This window comes from Aquarana catesbeiana, linkage group LG01 (genome assembly GCF_042186555.1).
Source record: "Aquarana catesbeiana isolate 2022-GZ linkage group LG01, ASM4218655v1, whole genome shotgun sequence".
NCBI classification, from domain to species: domain Eukaryota; kingdom Metazoa; phylum Chordata; class Amphibia; order Anura; family Ranidae; genus Aquarana; species Aquarana catesbeiana.
This window is the reverse complement of record NC_133324.1, coordinates 704,029,333-704,044,028: the sequence shown is the minus strand read 5'-3', so window position 1 is coordinate 704,044,028 and position 14,696 is coordinate 704,029,333.

The window sequence follows — 14,696 nt, the reverse complement described above, 5'->3', positions numbered from 1 at the left end:
ATTTTTTAGTAGGTGGACTATCTGGAAGTATTTATATTGTTCTTGTAAAGGTAGCTGATATTCTCTTTGTAGAATGTTATTTTTTTTAATTTCTGTGCCATTTAGTATGTCTTCTAAATAGGTGATACCCTTTCCCATCCATGACTTGAAATTTCTATCAGGTATTATGTGCTCTATTGCTGAGATGGGAGGTTTTAGAGGGGACATTTTCTCACTCCTTTTTTGGTATTTCCTGAGATGCACCCATGCTCTTATTGATGCTAAAATTGGTGTGGAGAGTTTGTGATCTAAGGATACGTTGTGGTGTATGGTCATTAGGAAGTCTCGTAGGTTGCCTTTTGGTATTTGGGCTTTTTCAATTTCTTTCCACACTGGATCAGAGTCCGGTACCATCCAGTGTTGAATCTGTGTTAATATGGTTGCAAATTAGTAGTCTTGCAAGTAAACATGGCCTATTCCGCCCACTTTCCTGTGTTTGATTAACTTGCTGAATACTCATCTAGCCCTCCTTCCCTGCCAAAAGAATTTGTTCAGGATCTGCTGAAGGGTATTAAAGAATGAGTTGGGTATTGTGATCGGAAGCGTCCTAAAAAGATACAACAATTGTGGTAGATTTTGCATCTTAAATGCTGCTAGTCTGCCCAACAAGGACAGTTCAAGCGAGGCAAGTTTGTTCAGCTTGACCTGTAAAGCTTTAAGGAAAGGTATATAGTTGGCTGTGATGAGGTCTTCTAATTTAGGGGTTAGTTTAATACCTAGGTACTTAATACCTTCTTTTTCCCATATGTATGGAAACTTTAGAGCTAATTTTTGTCTGATTTCTTCTGGTACACACAAGTTTAGGATATAAGATTTGGACCCATTTACCTTGTAGTACGATAGCCTATTAACGTGCTTGATGAACTGTTGGTAAGGAGCTTTCTACTTTTGAGAGCATCAGAATGATGTCATCAGCAAATAGACTTATGGTGTGATGTCTCTGTCCTACTTGTATACCATTTATTTGGGGGTGTGATCTTAGGAAGGTAGCCAAGGGCTCCATCATCAAATTAAAAATTAGTGGGGAGAGAGGGCAGCCTTGTCTTGTCCTGATAGTAATATCAAATGGAATAGACAGTGCCCCGAAGATGTATACCTGGGCTGATGGGTGCGTGTACAATGCCATAATGGCTGAGCATATGGTACCACTAAAACCAAACCTGGACAACGCCTGGGCCAAGAATTGCCAATGAATCCTGTCAAACGCCTTCTCTGCATCCAAAGCTAGGAGCAGAGAAGACGTTTTGTTCCGATCATTCATGTGTATTACATTTATTAGGCGCCGGGTGGCATCTGCAGTCTGCCTTCCCTTGGTGAAGCCTGACTGATCCTTATCAATGAGTACAGGCAGTATATCCATCAATCTAGAGGCCAATAGTTTAGCGTATATTTTTACATCATTGTTTAACAATGATATCGGCCTAAAATTTTGTGGGATATCTGGCTCCTTTCCCGGTCTAGGTAGGGTGACTATCATTGCTTTGAGCATTTCCGGGGGAAATGAAATGCCTGGAGATTTATTGAGTGAGAGTTTGTATGATCTGACGTACTTCTGATTCCGTGATGGGACATTCAGAGTGTCAAGCTGTAGAGAGGATAATTTGGGAAGTCAATCTTACTATCCGCTGCTGCCTCCTCCTCTTACATCTTGCCCCTTGCTGTATCAAGATACCCCTCATGAAGGCCTTATGAGCATTCCACACAATAAAGGGATCAGAGACCGAGTCCTGATTATTTTCAAAAAATTCTTTCATCTGACCTTCTATTCTATACTTGGTCGGAGCATCCTGGAAAAGTCTTGGGTTTGCTCTTCAAATAAATGTAGGGTTGTGGGTGGTACTGTATCCCACTATTAGCTTTACCGAGGCATGGTCTGACCAAGTAATGTTATTTATCTTTACAGTTTTGCATTTGAATAGTAACCACTTATCTACCAAAAAACAAATCTATTCTACTGTATGACCTGTGTCTGTGCAAGAAGAATGAATAATCCCTCTCATTCACATTAAGGCATCCCCAAGAATCATACAGTTCGTGGTTACATATTACCGAGTTCAGTGAGGATGGAAGACATTTTGGTTTAGAGGTGGAGTCCAGCATTGGGTCGGGAACCACATTGAAGTCCCCACTCAACACCAACATACCCTGCTGGGTAGACCGGATCTTCTTCATCATCTTGTTAACAAATCTGATCTGTCCTGTGTTAGGGCCATAGATGTTCGCCACTGTGTATGTGCTAGAGTTTATGTCACATACCAGAATGATGAAGCAACCTTGTGGGTCAACATTAATCTTGTGAATTTTGAAGGCAACTGTATCTCTAATTGCCACCATCACCCCTTTCTTTTTTATGTCTGCATTAGTGTAATATATGAACGGGAATTTAGGATGCGTACATTTAGGAGGGGACTTGGAGGCAAAGTGAGTCTCCTGAATGCATAAAATGTCACAATTATGGTGGAGGGCTTCCTTCCAGAGGGACCTGCGCTTGGCCGGGTGATTTGATCCCTTAGCATTTACGATCAGGAAGTTCAGCGCCATTGTGGATTGATGCTGTGGTGCTGGATGTTGTTTAAGAAAAATGGATCACTTACATTCAGTAATGTCCCAGAATGTGACTGGAGAACTCGTGAAGATTCGGGATGTTGTGGTGATCGCAGTAGTCGTTGGCCGGTACATCTGATGAGCGATAAAGAGAAGAGGGCACTTCTGACTGATGGAAGAAAAAAACAAGTTGAACTGGAAAATGAACATAACAAGTAAATGGCTAATAGCCAAACAACAAAAATGTAGGGGTGGGTGTGGCTCATGGCAACTCAAAGGCAAAACAGGTGGAGCAAAAAGGATCTGATAACTCAGTTCAGTCCCTGGAGAAATCCTTCCCAGCGGTGAAGTGTGATTTAGGTGACATACCCATATCCAGGTTAGTTGTGGGTTTGAGCATTCTTGTGGTTTACCCCCATGAGGTAGCAGAGATGGATGGGGGTTACCCGTATGCTCTGGCAGGGCTAAGTAGTGGGATTTGTGAGGGGAATGGCGGGAGCAGTGTATAGCTACCTCTGCCTCATGTGGCTCCGTAACCGGAAGTCTTCAGCTTCCTTTTACAAATATTATTTTCCTAGTGTGTATTTTTTTTTTCTTTTTCTTACATTGGTTTTCATGTGCTGCATTTCTAAATTGACTTTAATAATATTTTTGTTTTAATAACCTTTTCATGCCAACTGCCACCAACTGATCTCCACTTGAACATATATCACTTGTGATGTTTGGGGAATTAGCAGGGTCATAGGACACCGGCTTTTTTGAACAACATAAACCTTCTACAGTAAATAAAGGACTATCAGCAACAAAGCAAAAGTTAACATCAATGGATGAAAACACAGATACTTATATTTTGATTAATATAGGCCCAGCCAGTAGTGACTGTATATCCAAATCAAATGGTTGCAGCATTCACCAACCCTTCCATCCAAATCAAAAGGTAGATGTCATGTTTTGGTTTGGTTTGTATGTTTTTTCTTGGTTTGGTTTGGATGCCAGGACGTGTCTCCATGCAACTGCCGTCTCTATGCAAGGTACTATGGAACTCTATTACCAGTTTTTCCCAACCACTTTTTTTTGTTTCATTGACATTGTAGGCTTAGCCCCCTTTGGGGGGCTTGTACTTACATCCTATGCATATCTGCAAGCCAAACAACCTATTTACTGATAATGTCACCTGCCTAATACCTATAAGATAATAATTAAATGAGGATCTGTTATTGGCTGATATTAAGATTGAGTCACAACTTGTTTAACTAACAAATAATATACTAATATAAAGATAGACTTTTGGCAATGGTACACATAGCATAAATCAGGCGTTCATGTCACTGTACTTTAACTAGTTCATTATTATATATAGAATATATGCTATCTGGTTTATATCTGGAATTACTGCAATATTACCAAAATATAATTATAGGATTGATAAAATGAAATACAAACTAAATAATATATGAACCTAAATATTTAGGATATTAATAATACATTTTTATATTAAGTGGTTAATTTACTGCTATGCATTTATTCCTCTTCCAGCACATACCATCCTCATATCTTTAAATCACCTTTATATCATCAGCCTGTCCTTATTTGGCACAGGTAGGATGCATTGTTTATTTAGATAGATAGATAGATAGATAGATAGATAGATAGATAGATAGATAGATAGATATAGAGAGAGATAGATAGATAGATATCTATATCTATCTATCTATATATAGATCTCTATCTATCTATCTATCTATCTATCTATCTATCTATCTATCTATCTATCTATCTATCTATCTATCTATCTATCTATCTATCTATCTATCTATCTATCTCTATATCTATCTATATATATATATATATAAATCTATATAATGTATAGCATTTAACTTATTATAAATCAATTCAGTCTCAATCATACTTATTGTGTGCTATATATTGTATCATCTTTACCCACAGAGTGACGTCTTCTTTTTGGCTTCAGCATTCCTAACTGTACTCTGGCCTCTGGGGGAATCTGGCACTTTCTTAATTTCATTTGCTTGGTTTCTATGCAATCATCAAAGCATACCAACAAGATTAGCTATCTTGAGCAAGAAGGTTTATGGAGACACAGCCCTGTCTATGTTTTATGGAATGTTTTCATTGTTGACACCACTACAGTACATGTGAGTTTGCTAAAATACATGTAATGCAGAGATATTATATCTTACTAGAGGATTCTTTGTGGTGATTTTCTACAGCTACTGTAATCATGCCAACATTTTATTGTTAAATAATAATTTTTTGTACTATGTTTAACCACTTGACGACCGCCTCACGCCGATTTACGTCGGCAAGGTGGCACGGACAGGCAAAATCACGTACATATACGTGATTTGCCTTCCGCGGGTGGGGGGTCTGATCGGTCCCCCCCGGTGCCCGAGGCGGTCGCCATTTCTTCCCGGGCGATGAGAGGTGAGGGGGAGGCCATCCATTGTTGGCCACCCCCTCCCGATCGCTCCCGGCGAATGAGAATGCTTCCTTTCCCTCTGTAATGTAAACAGAGGGAAAGGAAGTGATGTCATCCCTCCTCGAGTCGGTCTTTTTGATCCGGCGCCGAGGAGAGAAGACATCAAGTAAGTCTGCACAACACTACACTAACAGTAGAACACGCCAGGCACACTTGTCACCCCCCATCACCCCCACGATCACCCCCCTGTACCCCCTGTCACTCTGACACCAATAGCATTTTTTTTTTTTTGCATTGGTGTCAGTTTGTGTCAGTTACAAGTGTTAGGGGAGTTAGGTCAGCCCCCTTTAGGTCTAGGGTACCCCCCCTTAGGTCCAGGGTACCCCCCTAACCCCCCCTAATAAAAGTTAACCCCTTGATTACCCCCCGTCACCAGTGTCGCTAAGCGATCGTTTTTCTGATCGCTGTATTAGTGACACAGGTGACGCTAGTTAGGGAGGTAAGTATATAGGTTCGCTGTCAGTGTTTTATAGCGACAGGGACCCCCATATACTACCTGCTAAAGGTTTTAACCCCCTGATTGCCCCCTAGTTAACCCTTTCACCAGCGATCACCGTGTAAGTGTTACGGGTGACGCTGGTTAGCTAGTTTGTTTTTTGTAGTTTATTACAGTTTATTACAGTTTATTATAGTTTTAGGGCACCCGCCGTTTATTACCCTATAAAGGTTTAACCCCCTAATTGCCCGGCGGTGATATAAATTACATTTTTAGGGTCAGATAAGGTCTGCGTCGCCCCAGGCAGCGTCAGGTTAGCGCCAGTACCGCTAAAACCCACGCACGCAGCATACACCTCCCTTAGTGCTATAGTATCTGAGCGGATCGATATCTGATCCGATCAGATCTATACTCCCCAGCAGTTTAGGGTTCCCTGAAACGCAGTGTTAGCGGGATCAGCCCAGATACCTGCTAGCACCTGCGTTTTGCTCCTCGGCCCAGCCCTGCCCAGCCCACCCAAGTGCAGTATCGATCGATAACTGACACTTACAAAACACTAAGCACACATAACTGCAGCGTTCGCAGAGTCAGGCCTGATCCCTGCGATCGCTAACAGTTTTTTGGTAGCGTTTTGATACAGTCGCTGACAGTCAGGAGCTTTTTTGGCTGTGAGTCTCACTAGTGTACCCCTAAATTTAGAGCCCAAAATGGCAAATCGAAGGTACACTAGTGAAGAGGCCTACACGTTTCTGAGTATGAAAGATAGTGAAGAGGAAGTCACTCATCTGTCAAGTTCAGGCTCAGAATACGAACCTGTAGAGGACAGCGGCTCCATGACAGATAGCTCTGACGACAGAGTTGTGGTCCCTGCTAAGGTCAGGTGTACCAGACCCCAATCTTCTTCTGTCCTTGAAGTGCAAGAACCGCAGGGCTCTCGTATGGAGCAGAGAAGTACTAGCGCCGCTATTCCTTCTGGTGAACTGGCAAGCACCAGCGGCCTAGTACACCCTGGTCGTACATCCGGCACTGCAGTATCACGTGGTGACGTGGCGATTCCCATAAGTGCAGTTCAAGCTGGCGAGGTGGCAAGCACTAGTAGTGTCCCGCTGCCACCAAGAAGACAAAGACAGGCCCGTCGTGCCCATAGTGCCCTTCCTGCTGCATTGGCCAATCCGAATTGGGAACCCTCCACTTCTGCAGCACCCGTACTTCCCCCTTTCACTGGCCAACCCGGAATTCAGGTGGAAACAGTTGACTTTACGCCACTGGATTTTTATTCACTGTTTTTCACCGAAGGTCTCTATAGATCTATTGTGGACCAAAACAATTTATACGCTGGTCAACACATCGCCGCTAATCCCCAGTCCTCCCTTGCCAGAGATTGGAGACCAATTACGGTCTCCGAATTTAAGACCTTTCTGGGCCTTTCCCTCCTCATGGGGTTGAATAAAAAGAGTAAAAAGTTGCGGTCATATTGGTCCACTGACCCAATTTACCATTCACCCTTGTTCTCTGCTTCCATGGCCAGGGCACGATACGAGCAGATTTTGTGGTTCATGCACTTCAACGACAATGAACTCTGTCGTCCTCGTGGAGACCCTGCATACGATCGGCTCTACAAAATTCGGCCCCTCGTAAACCACTTCAACCAACGTTTTGCAGACTTGTTTACCCCCCATCAAGTTGTCTGCATTGATGAGTCCCTGATTAAATTTTCTGGCCGCTTGTCATTCAAACAGTACCTTCCCAGCAAGCGTGCCAGATACGGGGTCAAGATGTATAAGCTCTGTGACAGGCCCACAGGCTATACATATAGTTTTATGGTTTACGAGGGCAAAGATAGTCATGTAGAGCCGACAAACTGCCCTGACTACATAGGAAGCGCTGGCAAGATAGTGTGGGATTTGGTGTCACCCTTATTCGGAAAGGGGTACCACTTGTACGTGGACAATTATTATACGAGCGTGCCACTTTTTAGTCACTTGTTTCATAAGCAGATTGGAGCATGTGGCACCGTGCGACCTAATCGCCGGGGCTTTCCCCAGCGGCTTGTAGATTCCCGTCTTAGGCTGGGGGAGAGAGCCTGCTTGAAGTATAATAATTTGCTCGCTATGAAGTGGAGGGATAAGAAGAATGTTTTCGTTCTCACCTCCCTTCATGCAGACACGACGACCCAAATTCCTACAGCGACTGGTGTTGTGGAGAAACCCCTCTGTGTCCACGAATACAACCTTAATATGGGAGGGGTGGACCTCAGCGACCAGTTGTTGGCGCCGTACCTAGTTGCCCGTAAGGCCAGACGCTGGTACAAAAAAGTGTCTGTTTATTTATTTCAATTGGCTTTGCTGAACGCTCATGTGCTATACAGAGCTTCAGGACAGACTGGATCCTTCCTTAAATTCCAGGAAGAGATCGTCAGAGCCCTTCTGTTTCCAGACGGTGCTCTACCTCACCTTCCCCAACCAAATGCAGTAAGCCGGCTGCATGAGCGGCATTTTCTTTATGCCATCCCGAGTACCCCTACCCAGCGAGCCCCCCAAAAAAGATGTCGTGTCTGCAGCAAGCGCGGATTAAGGCGTGACACCCGGTCTTATTGTCCCTCCTGTCCTGGCAATCCTGGTGTTTGCATGGGTGAATGCTTTGAACGCTACCATACATTAGTTGAGTGTTAGCGTAGGGTTCAGCACTGCACAGACTAGGCACACTAACACAGGGTCTCCCAAGATGCCATTGCATTTTGAGAGACCCAAACCTGGAACGAGTTACAAAAGTTAAAAGTTACTAAAAAAAAGTGTAAAAAAAAAAATAAAAAAAAAATAAAAACACAAAAAAAAATAAAATAAAAAAACCAAAAATAGTTGTTGTTTTATTGTTCTCTCTCTCTCTATTCTCTCTCTATTGTTCTGCTCTTTTTTACTCTATTCTATTCTGCAATGTTTTATTGTTATTATGTTTTACCATGTTTGCTTTTCAGATTTTTTATACTTTACCGTTTACTGTGTTTTGTTGGTAACCATTTTATTGTTTTCAGGTACGCCATTCAGTTGCAGCGCGGATTTATTTATCTTGACAGCAACAGCGTTTGCTCCCACGATATATAAAGCCGTGACTCCAGCGCTGTCGGAGGTGATTTCACCACCACAGTTACATACTTCAGCATATATGCCGAAGCGTGGGGGCAGCAGTGGGTGGAGGAGCAATTTGCTCCTGCCTTTTGCGGGAGGATGCCCCCATGCTTCGGCATATATATATTTTAGGCACAGGTTGCGTTAAATGTTTTATTTTTTACTATGTTTTTTTTTTGTATTTGCTTTGCAGGTATGGTAAGTCTTACTGTTATACTGTAATGTTACTTTGTTTTATTGTTAACCATCATTTGCTTAGCAGGTACGCCATTCAGTTGCAGCGCGGATTTATTTATCTTGACAGCAACAGCGTTTGCTCCCACGATATATAAAGCCGTGACTCCAGCGCTGTCGGAGGTGATTTCACCACCACAGTTACATACTTCAGCATATATGCCGAAGCGTGGGGGCAGCAGTGGGTGGAGGAGCAATTTGCTCCTGCCTTTTGCGGGAGGATGCCCCCGTGCTTCGGCATATATAAATGGTGCATGTATGCCCATCATTAGAAGTGGGTGGATGAAGGGAGGTATTCTAATGGTGGGCATACCCACCGATCAATATCTTTTTTTCGTTCAGCCCACAGGCTGCATGAAAAAAAAGTTTACAATATATGCCTAACAAGGACCAGCAACGTACTGGTATGTTGCTGGACTTTGAGTGGTTATACCAGAATGATGCCTGCAGGTTTAGGTATCATCTTGGTATCATTCTTTTCAGCCAGCGGTCGGCTTTCATGTAAAAGCAATCCTAGCGGCTAATTAGCCTCTAGACTGCTTTTGCAAGCAGTGGGAGAGAATGCCCCCCCACCGTCTTCCATGATTTTCTCTGGCTTTCCTGTCCCAACAGGGAACCTGAAAATGCAGCCGGTGATTCAGCCAGCTGACCATAGAGCTGATCAGAGACCAGAATGGCTCCAAACATCTCTATGGCCTAAGAAACCGGAAGCTACGAGCATTTCATGACTTAGATTTCGCCGAATGTAAACAGCGCCATTGGGAAATTGGGAAAGCATTTTATCACACCGATCTTGGTGTGGTCAGATGCTTTGAGGGCAGAGGAGAGATCTAGGGTCTAATAGAGCCCAATTTTTTAAAAAAAGAGTACCTGTCACTACCTATTGCTATCATAGGGGATATTTACATTCCCTGAGATAACAATAAAATTAATAAAAAAAAATAAAAATGAAAGGAACAGTTTAAAAATAAGATAAAAAAGCAAAAAAATAATAAAGAAAAAAAAAAAAAAAAAAAAAGCACCCCTGTCCCCCCCTGCTCTCGCGCAAAGGCGAACGCAAGCGTCGGTCTGGCGTCAAATGTAAACAGCAATTGCACCATGCATGTGAGGTATCACCACGAAGGACAGAACGAGGGTAGTAATTTTAGCAGTAGACCTCCTCTGTAAATCTAAAGTGTCAACCTGTAAAGGCTTTTAAAGGCTTTTAAAAATGTATTTATTTTGTCGCCGCTGCGCGTTTGTGCGCAATTTTAAAGCATGTCATGTTTGGTATCCATGTACTCGGCCTAAGATCATCTTTTTTATTTCATCAAACATTTGGGCAATATAGTGTGTTTTAGTGCATTAAAATTTTAAAAAGTGTGTTTTTTCCCCAAAAAATGCGTTTGAAAAATCGCTGCGCAAATACTGTGTGAAAAAAAAATATGAAACACCCACCATTTCAATCTGTAGGGCATTTGCTTTAAAAAAACATATAATGTTTGGGGGTTCAAAGTAATTTTCTTGCAAAAAAAAATTATTTTTTCATGTAATCAAAAAGTGTCAGAAAGGGCTTTGTCTTCAAGTGGTTAGAAGAGTGGGTGATGTGTGACATAAGCTTCTAAATGTTGTGCATAAAATGCCAGGACAGTTCAACCCCCCCCCAAATGACCCCATTTTGGAAAGTAGACACCCCAAGCTATTTGCTGAGAGGCATGTCGAGTCCATGGAATATTTTATATTGTGACACAAGTTGCGGGAAAGAGACAAATCTTTTTTTTTTTTTTTTGCACAAAGTTGTCACTAAATGATATATTGCTCAAACATGCCATGGGAATATGTGAAATTACACCCCAAAATACATTCTGTTGCTTCTCCTAAGTATGGGGATACCACATGTGTGGGACTTTTTGGGAGCCTAGCCGCACACGGGACCCCGAAAACCAAGCACCGCCTTCAGGCTTTCTAAGGGCGTAAATTTTTGATTTCACTCTTCACTGCCTAGCACAGTTTCGGAGGCCATGGAATGCCCAGATGGCACAACCCCCCCCCAAATGACCCCATTTTGGAAAATAGACACCCCAAGCTATTTGCTGAGAGGTATAGTGAGTATTTTGCAGACCTCACTTTTTGTCACAAACTTTCGAAAATTGAAAAAAGAAAAAAAAAATACATTTTTCTTGTCTTTCTTCATTTTCAAAAACAAATGAGAGCTGCAAAATACTCACCATGCCTCTCAGCAAATAGCTTGGGGTGTCTACTTTCCAAAATGGGGTCATTTGGGGGGGTTTTGTGCCATCTTGGCATTTTATGGCCTTCAAAACTGTGATAGGTAGTGAGGAGTGGAATCACAACTTAACGCTCTTCGAAATCCTGAAGCCAGTGCTTGGTTTTCGGGGCCCCGTATGCGGCTAGGCTCCCAAAAAGTCCCCGTACTCAGGAGAAGCAGCAGAATATATTTTGGGGTGTAATTCCACATATGCCCATGGCATGTTTGAGCAATATATCATTTAGTGACAACTTTGTGCAAAAAAAAAAAAAATAAAATTGTCACTTTCCCGCAACTTGTGTCAAAATATAAAATATTCCATGGGCTCAACATGCCTCTCAGCAAATAGCTTGGGGTGTCTACTTTCCAAAATGGGGTCATTTGGGGGGGTTTGTGCCATCTGGGCTTTTTATGGCCTTCAAAACTGTGATAGGCAGTGAGGAGTGAAATCACAACTTTACGCCCTTAGAAATCCTGAAGGCGGTGCTTGGTTTTCGGGGCCCCGTATGCGGCTAAGCTCCCAAAAAGTCCCACACATGTGGTATCCCCATACTCAGGAGAAGCAGCTAAATGTATTTTGGGGTGCAATTCCACATATGCCCATGGCCTGTGTGAGAAATATATAATTTAGTGACAACTTTGTGCAAAAAAAAAAAAAATTGTCACTTTTCCGCAACTTGTGTCAAAAAATAAAATATTCCATGGACTCAACATGCCTCTCAGCAAATAGCTTGGGGTGTCTACTTTCCAAAATGGGGTCATTTAGGGGGGTTTTGTGCCATCTTGGCATTTTATGGCCTTCAAAACTGTGATAGGAAGTGAGGAGTGAAATCAAAAATTTATGCCCTTAGAAATCCTGAAGGCGGTGCTTGGTTTTCGGGGCCCCGTACGCGGCTAGGCTCCCAAAAAGTCCTAAACATGTGGTATCCCCGTACTCAGGAGAAGCAGCAGAATGTATTTTTGGGGTGTAATTCCACATATGCCCATGGCATGTTTGAGCAATATATCATTTAGTGACAACTTTGTGCAAAAAAAAAAAAAAAAAGTGTTACTTTCCCGCAACTTGTGTCAAAATATAAAATATTCCATGGACTCAACATGCCTCTCAGCAAATAGTTTGGGGTGTCTACTTTCCAAAATGGGGTCATTTGGGGGGGTTTTGTGCCATCTTGGCATTTTATGGCCTTCAAAACTGTGATAGGTAGTGAGGAGTGAAATCACAACATTACGCCCTTAGAAATCCTGAAGGCGGTGCTTGGTTTTCGGGGCCCCGTACGCGGCTAGGCTCCCAAAAAGTCCCACACATGTGGTATCCCCATACTCAGGAGAAGCAGCTAAATGTATTTTGGGGTGCAATTCCACATATGCCCATGGCCTGTGTGAGAAATATATCATTTAGTGACAACTTTGTGCAAAAAAAAAAAAATTGTCACTTTCCCGCAACTTGTGTCAAAAAAGAAAGTATTCCATGGACTCAACATGCCTCTCAGCAAATAGCTTGGGGTGTCTACTTTCCAAAATGGGGTCATTTGGGGGGGTTTTGTGCCATCTGGGCATTTTATGGGCTTCAAAACTGTGATAGGTAGTGAGGAGTGAAATCAAAAATTTATGCCCTTAGAAATCCTGAAGGCGGTGATTGGTTTTCGGGGCCCCGTACGCGGCTAGGCTCCCAAAAAGTCCCACACATGTGGTATCCCCATACTCAGGAGAAGCAGCTGAATGTATTTTGGGGTGCAATTCCCATGGCCTGTGTGAGCAATATATCATTTAGTGACAACTTTTTGTAAATATTTTTTTTTTTTGTCATTATTCAATCACTTGGGACAAAAAAAAAAAATATTCAATGGGTTCAACATGCCTCTCAGCAATTTCCTTGGGGTGTCTACTTTCCAAAATGGGGTCATTTTGGGGGGGTTTGTACTGCCCTGCCATTTTAGCACCTCAAGAAATGACATAGGCAGTCATAAACTAAAAGCTATGTAAATTCCAGAAAATGTACCCTAGTTTGTAGACGCTATAACTTTTGCGCAAACCAATAAATATACGCTTATTGACATTTTTTTTACCAAAGACATGTGGCCGAATAAATTTTGGCCTAAATGTATGACTAAAATTGAGTTTATTGGATTTTTTTTTATAACAAAAAGTAGAAAATATCATTTTTTTTCAAAATGTTCGGTCTTTTTCCGTTTATAGCGCAAAAAATAAAAACCGCAGAGGTGATCAAATGCCATCAAAAGAAAGCTCTATTTGTGGGAAGAAAAGGACGCAAATTTAGTTTGGGTACAGCATTGCATGACCGCGCAATTAAAAGTTAAAGCGACGCAGTGCCAAATTGGAAAAAGACCTCTGGTCCTTAGGCAGCATAATGGTCCGGGGCTCAAGTGGTTAATAAATGATATATTTTTTTCAACAATTTTTTACGTCAGTGCCGTTAAATAATAAATGACACTTCAAGGATTACAGTTTTGCCGGCTCTCCTTATTATAGGGCGTACACACGGTCGGACTTTGTTCGGACATTCCGACAACAAAATCCTAGGATTTTTTCCGACGGATGTTGGCTCAAACTTGTTTTGCCTACACACGGTCGCACAAAGTTGTCGGAATTTCCGATCGACAACCACGCGGTCACGTATACCACGTACAACGAGACTAGAAAAGGCCGGTTCAGAACCAAGCGCGGCACCCTTTGGGCTCCTTTTGCTAATCTCGTGTTAGTAAAAGTTTGGTGAGAGACGATTCGCGATTTTCAGACTCGTGGCTTTCAGATCGTTTTCTGCCGTTCAGTTTGTGCTTGTGGGTTTGTATCTGCTCTTCAGTGCATGCAAGCAAGTTCCGTGTGACTTTAGGTAGTCATTGTATTCTTGTTCATTCATTACTGGTTTTCAGGTCGCTCTTCACAGGCCTTGCTGTTCTTCAGTGCGTTCTGTTACTTCGTTCTGAGCAGCCAACCGTTTTCTAGCCATGTTTCGTATGCGTACTCCTCGTAGAGTTCGTGCTGTGCGGGGGGCTTGGTGTTGGGGTCTTGACCTTGACACAAGTCCAGTCCATGAACAGGGTGGGGAGGAGTTCATGGACCAAGAATTGGTTGCTTCAGCGTGACCAGTTCTGTCATATGCCTTTGCTCCGTGAGATCCGTGAGAATAATCCTGATGATTTCAGGAACTTTCTCAGGATGACGGACCCCGTGTTTCACCGTCTGTTGGCTTCGCTGACCCCCTATATCAGCAGGCAGGATACCTGCATGAGGCAAGCCATCACTGCGGAGCAGAGGTTGGTCGCTACCTTGCGGTATTTGGCCACAGGGAGAAGTCTGCAGGACTTGAAGTTCTCAACAGGCATCTCCCCCCAGGCTCTGGGGATCATTATCCCAGAGACCTGTTCTGCCATCATCCAGGTCCTGCAGAAGGAATATATGAAGGTAAGATTTTTATCCTTTTATATCCCATTTTATTGTATTGAATGTTTGATAATATATTGTATTTCTTTCCTCATTCCCTAATTACCATGATTGTAATATGCTGTGAATGTCCCCTTTGTCCTCATGCATGCTGGATTTTTATGTAAT